Source organism: Microtus oregoni, unplaced genomic scaffold (assembly GCF_018167655.1).
Source record: "Microtus oregoni isolate MIOR12 unplaced genomic scaffold, Mior012 000050F_006, whole genome shotgun sequence".
Classification (NCBI taxonomy): domain Eukaryota; kingdom Metazoa; phylum Chordata; class Mammalia; order Rodentia; family Cricetidae; genus Microtus; species Microtus oregoni.
The window spans coordinates 745,460-757,689 of record NW_024543230.1 but is presented as its reverse complement, the minus strand read 5'-3'; positions in this window follow the sequence as shown (position 1 = coordinate 757,689).

Below are 12,230 nucleotides of genomic sequence, written 5' to 3'. Positions count from 1 at the left end.
GACAGAATATTGTATACATAATAAATAAATATTTTTAAAAAAAGAAATAAAGAAAGTGGTGGGGTATATATGGAAGAAATTCGAGGGAAGGGAATGGAAGGGTTGGTTTTTATCAGAGCACATTATATGCATGTATGATATTTCCAAACAAAAATTAAAATGGATATGTCAATACCAATACATAGGAGGTGAAGATAGGAAGAGCAGAAGTTCAAAATTATGAGATGTTTTGTCAAAACAGCAACCAAAACAAAAGAAAAAGACTCACACAATATCCATAAAATACAACAAGTAGAAAATTTACAACTGAAGATAAGATAGGTCTGGTAGCCCTGGTTGGGAACCCCAGACACTCACAATCTAAAGGCAGGAGGATTGCAAATCCAAGATCCCACTGGGCCACACACTGAGGATAATACTAAATATTTTTTAAGAAATATTAGCCAAGCCGGGCGGTGGTGGCGCACGCCTTTAATCCCAGCTCTCAGGAGGCAGAGGCAGGCGGATTTCTGGGAGTTCGAGGCTAGCCTGGTCTACAAGAGCTAGTTCCAGGACAAGCACCAAAGCTACAGAGAAACCCTGTCTCGAAAAGCCAAAAAAAAAAAAAAAAAAGGAAATAGTAGCCAAGCATTGGTGGCACACACCTTTATTAATCCCAGCACTTGGAAGGCAGAGGCGGTCAGATCTCTCTGAGTGTGAGCCAGCCTGGTCTATAAAGTGAATTCCAGAACAGCCAGGCTGCACAGAGACCCTGTCTTGAAAAATCAAAGAAAGAAAGAAATATATGCATTGACATAGGGAAAAATAGATAATTAATTTGAATTTTTAGCTGAAAATACCTCAGAAATTAAGGAAATCAGTATGTCCACGTTGGGCTACACTCTTTTGTTATAAGTACTACAGCATCAATCTTAATTTTCTTAGCTTTTTAAATGATTATATTTTCAGTAGGAAGATAAATATCATGAGGCCTGTCTCCTTTAAGTTATTCTCATAGTTACTGCTGAAAAGGCAATTTCCTAAATGCACGTGAAATAAATTGGATTAATACTGATAGACAAACTTGATCAAGGATGATTTACCAAGAATACTGACTAATTACAAATTAATGGCAACATTATGAAACCATTCTGCACTTGGCAGGCACACAGCCAGCTCTAAATTTATACGCTACTGTGTTCATTCTTGCCATAAGCAGTAATTAATTGCATGGTACTTTGTGGTCCATTTGTAATGCCTTTCTATATGTTTTGGCACATTATTGTAAAATATTATATAAACATAAAATAGCAGGATACTTTGCATAAACTTTGAAAAATGATCTCCTAAGAAAACTAGTGGAGAACATCCATAATATATTTATTGTTTACCTTGTGATGATTAAGACTTACAACCTTATTAGGTCTCATTATTATAATCTAAATACTTTAGAAAGAAACAAAGAGTTCTAAAAAGGAAACACGTTAGTGGCATGAAAAAAACACTTCCCCAAAACAAGAGAAAATCGTGACAGCACTCAGATTAACAAATCCACAATTAATATCAAATCACTACCGTTCTTCATACATGCAAAACACTTTTATGGATATGAGAAAATGAGGACTAGAGGGGAGGACAGAAAAAGAAACCTACCTCTACGGCAGAATAGCATATGAGGTAAATAAACTTAGTGTGGACATTTCAGTAGAGAATACATCCTAAGGTAAGTTAGGGTTGCTTTAAAAGGAACTAGACAAGAACTTCAGAAATACCTGTACGTAAGCCAGACCAGAATGAAGTCTTCACTGATTTTTAACAAAATATCCGCACTGAGAGCATGGAAAGGTTTTCCATTCCATGAACCGTGTCTTGGTTCTCTCTTTTGCGAGACTCAGAAAACCAGTGCAAAAGTCAGACTGTGTGTGGTAGTTTACCTCTCACCCATAGGAGCTTAACACAACGCCTAGCCATTAGTAGGTGTTCCACAAGTACTGCTCAACAAATGAATGAGAGGAAGCAGCGTCCGTTCGCCTTTGAAGACTGAGAAAGATCTGGAAGTTGTTTCATTTCTGTTCTGTAGACGATGTATCAGTTACCTAGCGCCAAATAACAAATCACCCCCAAATTTGGCACAACTTCCGTATTATATTATAGCAGAGTCCCCAGATCAAGACACTTTATATGCTGAGATGAGTGCTCCATCTCAGGTCTTCTCAGAAGGCTGCCATCAATATATTCTGGCATTCTATTGCTCAGTAGGACGACTAGAGATAATAATATAATGGACACTTCAGAAAGAAGAGAAAAAAGAACTTGGAATGTATTCACTACAACGACAACAAAATATTTTATTCATACATATTTACCCCAATGTAAATATTTAATTATATATATATATATACACATACAGAGGTATCAAGCCATTACAATGTACTTCATATGTGTGTATAATTTTATGTGTCAGTTAAAATAAGTTTCAATTAAGGCTGGGGATGTAGCTCAGTTGGTAGAGCACTTGCTAAGCATGCATAAAAGTCCTGAGTTTAATTCCAGCATACCATAAAACAGCAACACTTAGGATATAGGAGTAGGAGATCAAGGCCAGCTGGGGCTACATGAGACCATTTCTCAAAAATAAAACATCATGTTCAATGCCAGAAAAGCTTCAATAACAAAATAAACAAAGTAATACTGAATCACAACCCAAAGCATAAACAGAACTAGAGGTTTGGGAGATGGCTCAGTGGGTAAAGTGTTTACTAGGTGAACATTTAGATCTGAGCTCAGGTCTCCAGTGCCTGCATAAAAGTTGGATGTGGTGGCATATGCATGTAACCCTATCACTGGGAAGGGCAGAAACTGGCAAATCCCTGGAGCTCGCTGGCCAGTTGGTCTAGCTATAATACCAAGTTCAGGGTTCAGGGACAGGCTCTGACTCTAAAAGTAAGGTTGATTAAGCTGGGCGATGGTGGCGCACGCCTTTAATCCCAGCACTCGGGAGGCAGAGGCAGGCAGATCTCTGTGAGTTCGAGGCCCGCCTGGTCTACAGAGCTAGTTCCAGGACAGGCTCCAAAGCCACAGAGAAACCCTGTCTCGAAAAACCAAAAAAGAAAAAAGTAAGGTTGATTTCAGCACTGAGGAGTCAGAGACAGGTAGATCTCTATGAGTTTGAGGCCAGCCTGATCTACATAGAGAGTTCCAAGCCAACCAGGGCTACAAGGTAAGAGACTTACTGAAAATAAATGAACAAAAAAACAAAAAGAAGATGGAAACAGAGGAAGAAATCCAGCATCAACCTCTGGCCGCCACAGGTATGCATTAGCATGTGTACCTCACACATGCGAACACATACCACACACACACATACACACACACACACACACACACACACACAGAGAGAGAGAGAGAGAGAGAGAGAGAGAGAGAGAGAGAGAGAGAATATATTAGTGTATTATACATACAGTGTTCTGCCTGTATGTATGCCTGCAGGTCAGAAGAGGGCAACAGATCTCATTCTAGATGGTTGTGAGCCACCATGTGGTTGTAGGAATTGAACTCAGGACCTCTGGAAGAGTAGCTAGCGCTCTTAACCTCTGAGCCATCTTTCAAGCCCTGGAACCAGTATTTTCTAAAAGATCTGTACATGATTCTGATGTTCAGGGGAAGAGGGAACTATTATTCCAGTGGTTCTCAAATTTAAATATGCATCAGAATCATCAAGATGAACTGACATAGCATGAACCACTCCTACAAACATCTGTTTATATCCAGGGGAAAGGCTACACTCAGCCTTAAAAAGAGAAGCCTCTCCTTGCAGTGAAAGAAGATAAAGACAGACTCATGGCTGCACAACATGCTGAGAATAAAGGACTGGGGAGGGCTCAGACTCAGACAAAATACTTACACCACTTGCTTAAAGCTCGGAAACCATTGTGAGAGAAGGAAGAGAATATAAGAACTGGAAGACGGGGAAGGGAGCTGCAAAATCCCATTCTCTAAGCAGGCTATGTGCAAAATCCCATTCTCTAAGCAGGCTATGTGCAAAATCCCATTGTCTAAGCAGGCTATGTGCAAAATCCCATTGTCTAAGCAGGCTATGTGCATGATGAGAACCACAAGCATGACAGCAGCTGTGCAGGATACTCCTAACAGTCAGCTATGAAGGTAGAAGGGACCCATGGAGCCCCGCAATACGCTGCTGATCTGTACACAAACAACAGATTCTAGGAGGAGGGGAGAAGCATGGTATCAAATTGTGTACCAACTTGTGAGTCCACGAGGCTCTGAAGGCTGGTTCTAAACTTAGGATCACACAGACAGTCCTGATGAAATTTTCCATGAGACACAAAAGAACAATACAAATAGAGAAAAGAGATTTATAAAGGGGTGCTGGTAAGACCCAGAGGAAAATAGGAGAATGTGAGAGTAGAAAGAAAGAGGAACCAAACATCCTGAGTGTGCATGTCTGAAAGTGTAAAGGAGCAAACTTTACTAAGAGAAAAAATAAAGCAAATTCCCAAGCCTAGCCCTAAAGCTCCTGGCAGCTCCAAGGCTGGCTACCAACATCACCGGGATAAGCCTCCTGGGAATTATGATCTACTACTTAAGTTTGCAAACCACCACGGGAAACAATCTACAAAATCCCTGCAAACTCTCAAGATGTATCGTTTAACTGGCAATTGGACAGTCTGATAAGTTAAAAGGAAAAGAAAATCCAATAGTCTCAGAAACATAGTTTAAGAGTTGTTAAACACTGGGGGGGGGGAGCTAAAAAACTCCATTTCCTTATGTCTTCTACATGATCTTAATGAGTCTTTATAGTCACTTCTTTACCCAAATATTGTTTATAAATGTTCTTTTACATTTAAAGTGGGATATGATATAGATATGAATAATTTGCATTGGTATGGATTTTAAGGTTAATTTTGTTATATGTATATGTATTTCTGATATTGATTAAGGTATTTTTATTGTGTAGTTCATTTAAAATGTAATGTATAATTAGGAAATACAGGTTGCTAATGGATAATCATCAATGATAGTAAAGCTTGTAGTCATGTTAGTTAGATTTTCTAGATCTATAGAGATATATTTCAGTTAGATAGGCATTCTTCATATCTTTCAAAGATTATAGAATATGGCATTTTAAATGTCTTAATAACTTAGGACTTTTCATGACAATGAGACACGTCTGCTCCTGACAGCACCAATCTACTTAAAGAGGAAGATGGGCATCGAAGAGGATCCTTATGGAGCTTGATAGCCATTTGGGCAAGAAACTGCTCTTGCCTGGACTGATGCATAAACTGGACACAGAGAACCCGCAGAGAGAGGACTGCTGAACTTGCCTAAAGGTGAGATGATCTTTCGGGGTTCTTGATTCATGAAAGAGTCTGCGAGACATTCAGCAGGACACAGCAGAAAATGACTGAACTGTCTTTAAAATTTCCTGCATCATGAAAATGTCTCTGGATACCATGGGCCTGTAGGCAGAAGATGGATGCCCCAACAGTACAAAAGAATTTTGGGTGACTGTCCAGGCAGTGAGATGTCTCTGTCATTTCTGGAGTTTTCTTATTTCTTGTTTACTTAGGTAGTATTATATCCTTCTGGAGTCTTTGATGGAGTTGAAGAATGGATAGTTATAGTTTTCCTTAGTTATGATAAAAGATAAAATAGATATAAATATTGTAACTGTAATTCTTGCTTGATAACTGTTTTGCTATATGTAATTTTACTATGTTAAAATGAAAGCCCTCTTTTTTGTTTAAACAGAAAAAGGGGAAATGATGTGGGAGTGATTTCTTTCTAATCTGTTGCTTTCATTGGTTAATTAATAAAGAAACTGCCTAGGCCCATTTGATAGGCCAACCCTTAGGTAGGCAGAGAAAACAGAACAGAATGCTGGGAGAAAGAAGCTGAATCAGGGAGTCGCCATGATTCTCCCACTCCAGACAGACGCAGGTTAAGATCTTCCCTGGTAAGCCACCTCGTTGGCTACACAGATTATTAGAAATGGGTTAGATCAATATGTAAGAGCTAGCCAATAAGAAGCTGGAACTAATGGGCCAGGCAGTGTTCAAAAGAATACAGTTTCCGTGTAATTATTTCGGGTAAAGCTAGCTGTGTGGGTGGCCGGGCGCCAGGAACATAGCCCACCGCTCCGTATTTCAACAGTGGGAGCTCATGGACTCTGGGCTGATAACTGGGGAACCTGCATCAGACTGAACTAAGACCCCTAAATGCAGATGGCAATGGTGTGGCTTGGGCAGTGTGTGGGGCCACTGGCAGTTGTAGTAGCATTTCATTTTTATTTTAATAAATAAAACTTGCCTGAAGATGAGCAAAGTAAAACAGCCACACTGGCCAGCCTTACAGATCAGGTTGCAATGACACACACCATTAATCCCAGTAGCTATACTAGCTTGCCATAGAAACCAGGCAGTAGTGGTGCACATCCTTAATCCCAGAATTAGGGAGCATTATAAAACGGGAGGAGACAGTTCTCTTAGTCTCATTCTGCTGTTGGAAATTCTATAGCCAGTAGGCTTTAAGTTACCTGCCCACTTGGGTGTAGCCTCTTATACTGTTTATGCTGGTGTAAAGAGCACATGCGACCAGCCTCTTTTCCAGTTGCGGGATTTGGTTGCTGTTTTCCATTCCAGCAGAGGATTCTGATTTGTGAGTATAACCCCAAATAATTAAGTATCTATTATTCTCAATTCTGAGCTAGTGTTGGATTTCTTTTAAGAGTCCTTTTTCATCTGGTGCCCATGTGGATTCAGACTCCACACCTACCAGGTGGACAGCCTAAAGACCTAACCAGTTCACAGCCCATAAAGTCTCCCAACCCTGCCCACTTGGCTTGCTTTTACCTAAGTGGTTTTTTGTAGAACCCCCTCCACAGCGAAGCTTACTGTGTGTGTGCAGCGACTTAGAAATTTCCCAACTGCACACACACCTGCTGCCCCCACTGCCTCCCACTGCCCTGTTCCCTGGCACAGTTCCCTGTTGAGGTTCCTTGTCATGTGACGACTTGTGCAGCTTCCAGTTTGTGCTCCCTGCTGTGAGTTCTGGGTTTCTTGGTCAGTATATGGAATTGATTTAATTGCTTTTAATTTGTCAAGAAAAGCATATTTCTCAGTATTTAACCAGTACCAAGGTGGAAAACTAAAGCAGCTCAGGGCTATTCCTGTTACAAAGCAGAATTAAGTAAGGTGGAACAAAGCCCTTATAATTCTGTCCAGAAAATGCTATTCTCATGGTGCTAAGGGATTTTAAAGAACCTCTTAATATAGTTATTGTAATGATTGTTCTCTTTAAGAGACAAGCCATGCCCACTCCCTTCCTGCTTGCAGCCTCAGAGCCCTACTCCTCCTCTTCCTGTCCCCTCTCTCAAAGAGGCTGCCAACTTTCTCCCTCCCTTTTTCTCTACCTCTTTCTCTTTATTTCTCTCTCTACCCCCTTCTCCCCTTTTTGCTTCCCCTCCATAATCCATCTAATAAATGTTTAACTTTACTCTGTATGGTATATTTATCCATCTCTCTTGCCTGCTGGCCGCAGTCACATGGAGACCTACCGTGTGTTCGCGTGGTCTCGTGCACTATCCCCGCGCAGGACTGGCTGCTTTCAGGACCCTGGCCCTTGCAGCAAACCCATCTGCATGGTGTGCCTATCTGTCTGCCCCTTGCCCATCCACCGCCCACATGGCTAGCCACTGGGGATGCCCAGGGTATTATAGTTTTGGCCCCTGGTCCCTTTAAGAGAAAAGCTACACCTACTCCCTCCCCCATCAGCTGAGGCAGGCTGATCTTCAGCTTCTGGCCTGAGCTCACTCTTTTCCATCTTCCTCTCGGAGAGGCAGGTTCTCTTCTGCCTCTCTCCCCACTTCTCTGCTTCCCCCATCTCTCTCTCCTCTTCTCCTCTCTCTCCCTCTCTCTTCCACCTTCTCCCTTCTCCCTCCATAACCCCCTGAATAAATATTCAACCTCACTCTGCGTGTCGTGTCTATCCATGTCTCTGTCTCCTGCCTACCCACCATGTGTCTCCCTGCCTGGGACCAGCCACTGCTTGGGGACCGGCAGCCATATCTGCCTGGGACTGGCTGCTCCCAGAGCCCGCTGTCTGCCACCACATGGCCCGCTACCACCATTTGAGATCTACAGCATTTCTGCTGCCTACTGCTGCTGGGGATCTTGCAGCATTTTTTTTTTAAAAAAATATGAAACAGTGGACCGCCACCTTTGGAGACCTGCTGTGTGATGGTCCCAGGCCCTGCCCTGGACTGGCTGCTCTCGGGACCCGCTGCTCCCTGCCTGCTGGGCAACTGCAAATCCATTACATTTTAGTGCTACCACTCAGATAGACTCTTCCACTCCAGTTCCTCTCCAGATATTGGGATCCTGAACCAGGGTTTTTTCCTACTCCCACCACCAGCTTCCAGGCTTTGATTGGTGAGTCTCCACCGTTCTGCTATGGTTGCTTCCCTTAACTAAAATTGTGTCTGGCCTAACCCGGGTTAGTCAGCCCACTCTAGCACTGCAAATTCTGTGTGGTGCATTCAACTGGGGACTCGGGGTCCCTCAGATTCTTTATCTTTTTTTCCCCATTTCTTCTTTTTTTTTTTTTTGTCCTCGATGTAAAAGGCTGCTCAGAGTGGCCTCTGGCCTCTCAGGCTTCTGAGTCACCCCAACCAGATTCAGCGAGGCCATAGCACCCCAACCGGGATCAGGGGACACCCAGCCCACGGGTCCCTGTGGTGTTCACGCTGATTCACACCCCTCCACAGTCGAGAGACATCTCACAGTGTGCCTAGTGGTGTTTTGTGGGTTTTCACAATTTCAGCTGTGGGTAGCAACCATCCATGTCCATCCCCTGGCTTTTTTCAATTCCAGCCGTAGCGTGGTGCAGTTTTTTTCAGTTCCAGCTTTTTGCTCCCTTCTGCAGCTTGTGGCACAGCGGCTCAGCCACAGGGCGTTTCACACCTCTAGGTCTCTCTTACTAAGTTTAAAATCCCTGCAGCTCAAAAATTGTGGCTCTTTCATACACCATGTGACCACTGCCATTTTAATTGGGGTCAGGTGACTTTGCCACCATCTTGGCTGAAAGCCAGGTCAAGTGACCAAGTTCTCCCATCTTTACTGAGATATTCCCTGCCTGGTTCTCCAGTGTTAGTTCTGTTACATGGGTGACCTTACCGCTGAGCCAGGTCAGGTGTCCAGGTTCTCCCATCTTTACTGAAGTGTACCCTGCCTTGACCCCTGGTTTTCACTAAATTCCTCTTGACTCTGTTGTATGCATGTTTTCTGCAGTGGCATGCCTTTGGTAGGGCCCACCAAGACCATTCACTTTCCCCAATTCCTGTTCACTCTATGTGTGTATATGTTCCTACATGTAACTTAAATACACCTATGGTTAATATTATAATTGTTACATCTCATTTCAGACTACAAAAACAATAAGTCTCATGTTTTAAACTGGTATGTACTTTTAAGTCTCTCACAAAAATACCTTATATTTAATCCAACCCTCACTTAAAATATATTACGCTGTTCCCTATCATTGTCAGTTCAGCTGTTAACCTTCTATTACAAGCAGTTTCTTCTTCTTTCTGCCTTTTTAGGAGTGTAAATCTTACCTGTTAAGAGCCAGTACAGTCAAGCTCAGACCCAACCTTCCAGACAGATTCTATATTGTAGTTATATCTAATAAACAGCCCTCAACTTCTCAGAGATTTGGGGAATGTGATATTTAAATATTTAATTATTAAAAAACTTTTCACAACAAAAAGAGACAGGTTGGCTCCTAGCAGCAGCACTCTGCTTCCTCCAAAAAAGATCTAAGAAAAAAGGACACACAGTAACATCCGTCCGCAATTGCTTCAACTGCCAAGCACTGAACATTGGGAAAAACTGCCTTTCATCTAAGCTGAAGACCTCCTGATGTGGACAGAATCTCTGGAATCAACAGCCTAGCTGCTCAGGTCAAGGTAGGCCTGTCTTCCTACAGATTTCTTAGCCCACAGGGTCTTCTGGAGCCTGGCAGGCCCTGCACTAAACAGCAAAGGCAAATGCGACCTTCAGCGACCATGGAGGACCCTAAAGAGTAGTAGCTCTTGGTGCCAACCAAGTAAGTTCTCTGTCATTTTTTAATCAGTAACTCAAATAAAATCTTTTTTTTTTTTTTGGTTTTTCGAGACAGGGTTTCTCTGTGGTATTGGAGCCTGTCCTGGAACTAGCTCTTGTAGACCAGGCTGGTCTCGAACTCACAGAGATCCACCTGCCTCTGCCTCCCAAGTGCTGGGATTAAAGGCGTGCGCCACCACCGCCCGGCTCAAATAAAATCTTATCCTTCTCAAAGATCTCTGATGCAGTTTGACAGCTGAGAGGTTCTGTCAGTTTAAAAGGACAACCTCACCAAACAAATTTCAGATCAAATTTCTCTCTCATACTGCTTCCATAGTTTTAAAAATACTTTTCATTATACAAAAATATATCACAGTCATTATACAATGTATGTGTCTAAGACTTCTGTTTTCACAAACCCAAAAATTATTGTGAGTTCCAGAGAGCTGAATTGAAGGATCCACTTTAAACAGGTCAGATACATTCCCCTCAATTCCCTGGTTCTATTTTTTTTTTCCTTAATATAACATTGTCCTCTGTTCTGCCAATACCTTAACCAGGTGTAAGAGATACCAGACATTTCCATACCACAAACACCGGACAGGAGCAAAGAGACCAACTATGCCAGGATGTGGCCAGCGCCCAGCCTTCTCAGGTTCCGCCCCCCCCCAAGACGATGCCCACAAATAAGCTAGAAGCAGTCTTGAGAATCCGCCATCCCAATTCCTTCAACCTGTGGTGCCTAATCCCCTGCTTTTTATTATAAACAAAAAAGAGCTGGGGATGAAATGATTGTTGTCTTTTTTTAAAAACATATTTATTCATTTATTATGTATACAATATTCTGTCTCTGTGTATGCCTGAAGGCCAGAAGAGGGCACCAGACCTCATTACAGATGGTTGTGTTGCTGGGAATTGAACTCAGGACCTTTGGAAGAGCAGACAATGCTCTTAACCTCCAAGCCATCTCTCCAGCCCCTGTTCTGTCTCTTTAAGAGACAAGCCACATCCACTCCCTTCCTGCTTGCAGCCTCAGAGCCACACTCTTCCTCTTCCTGTCACCCTTCTCTCAGAGGCAGCCTCTCTCCCTCTCTCCCCCCACTTTTCCCCTTTTTCCTTCCCCTCCATAACCCATCTAATAAATGTTTTACTTTACTCTGTATGGTATGTTTATCCATCTCTCTCGCCAGCCGGCCGCAGTCACATGGAGCCTGCCATGTGGTCTTTGTGCACTATCCCCGCGCAGGACTGGCTGCTTCCGGGACCCCAGCAGCTTGCAGCAAACCCATCTGCATGGTGTGCCTGTCTGCCACTTGCCTACAGGCTGCACACATGGCTTGCCGCACACATGGCTTGCCGTAGGGGACGCCCAGGGGATCAGCCACCTTTGGAGACCTGATGCGTGGTATGCCCGGGCCCTGCCTAGGACTGGCTGCTCTCGGGACCCGCTGGCCCCCTGCCTGCCGGGCAGCTCGCAAATCCATTACAGTTACTGATTCACAATATGCAGAAAGAGTTGTCTTACATATTGAAACTTCTGAATTTATACCAGATGATATAGAATTGACTTCATTATTTATCCAGGTGCAAGGCATAATCAGGAATAGGCTTTGTCCAATGTACATAACACATCCAATTCCATATGGGTCTCCCAGGTCCTCTAGCACAGAGCAATGTAGACATTGATCAGTTATTGATAGGAAACATGTTTCAGGCCTCAGAATTTTATAAAAACATCAATATCAAATAGCAAAGGTTTAAAGAAAGAGTTTTCTATTACATGGCAACAAGCTAAGGAGATTATAAAGAGATGCCCTACTTGCTCTTTCTATAACCAAACACTGATACCTGCAGGGACCAACCCAAAGGATACTCAAAGGAATGAAATCTGGCAGATGGATGTGTTCCACTTTGCAGAATATGGAAAATTAAAATATGTTCACCATACCATTGACACTTATTCAGGTTTTCAGTGGGCAACTGCTTTAAGCTCAGAAAAGGCTGATTCAGTAATCATACATTTATTAGAAGCTATGGCCATCATGGGTATACCTGCACAAATAAAGACAGATAATGGTTAAGCATATGTCTCTAAGAAAATGAAATTTTTTGTTTATTATATTAAGC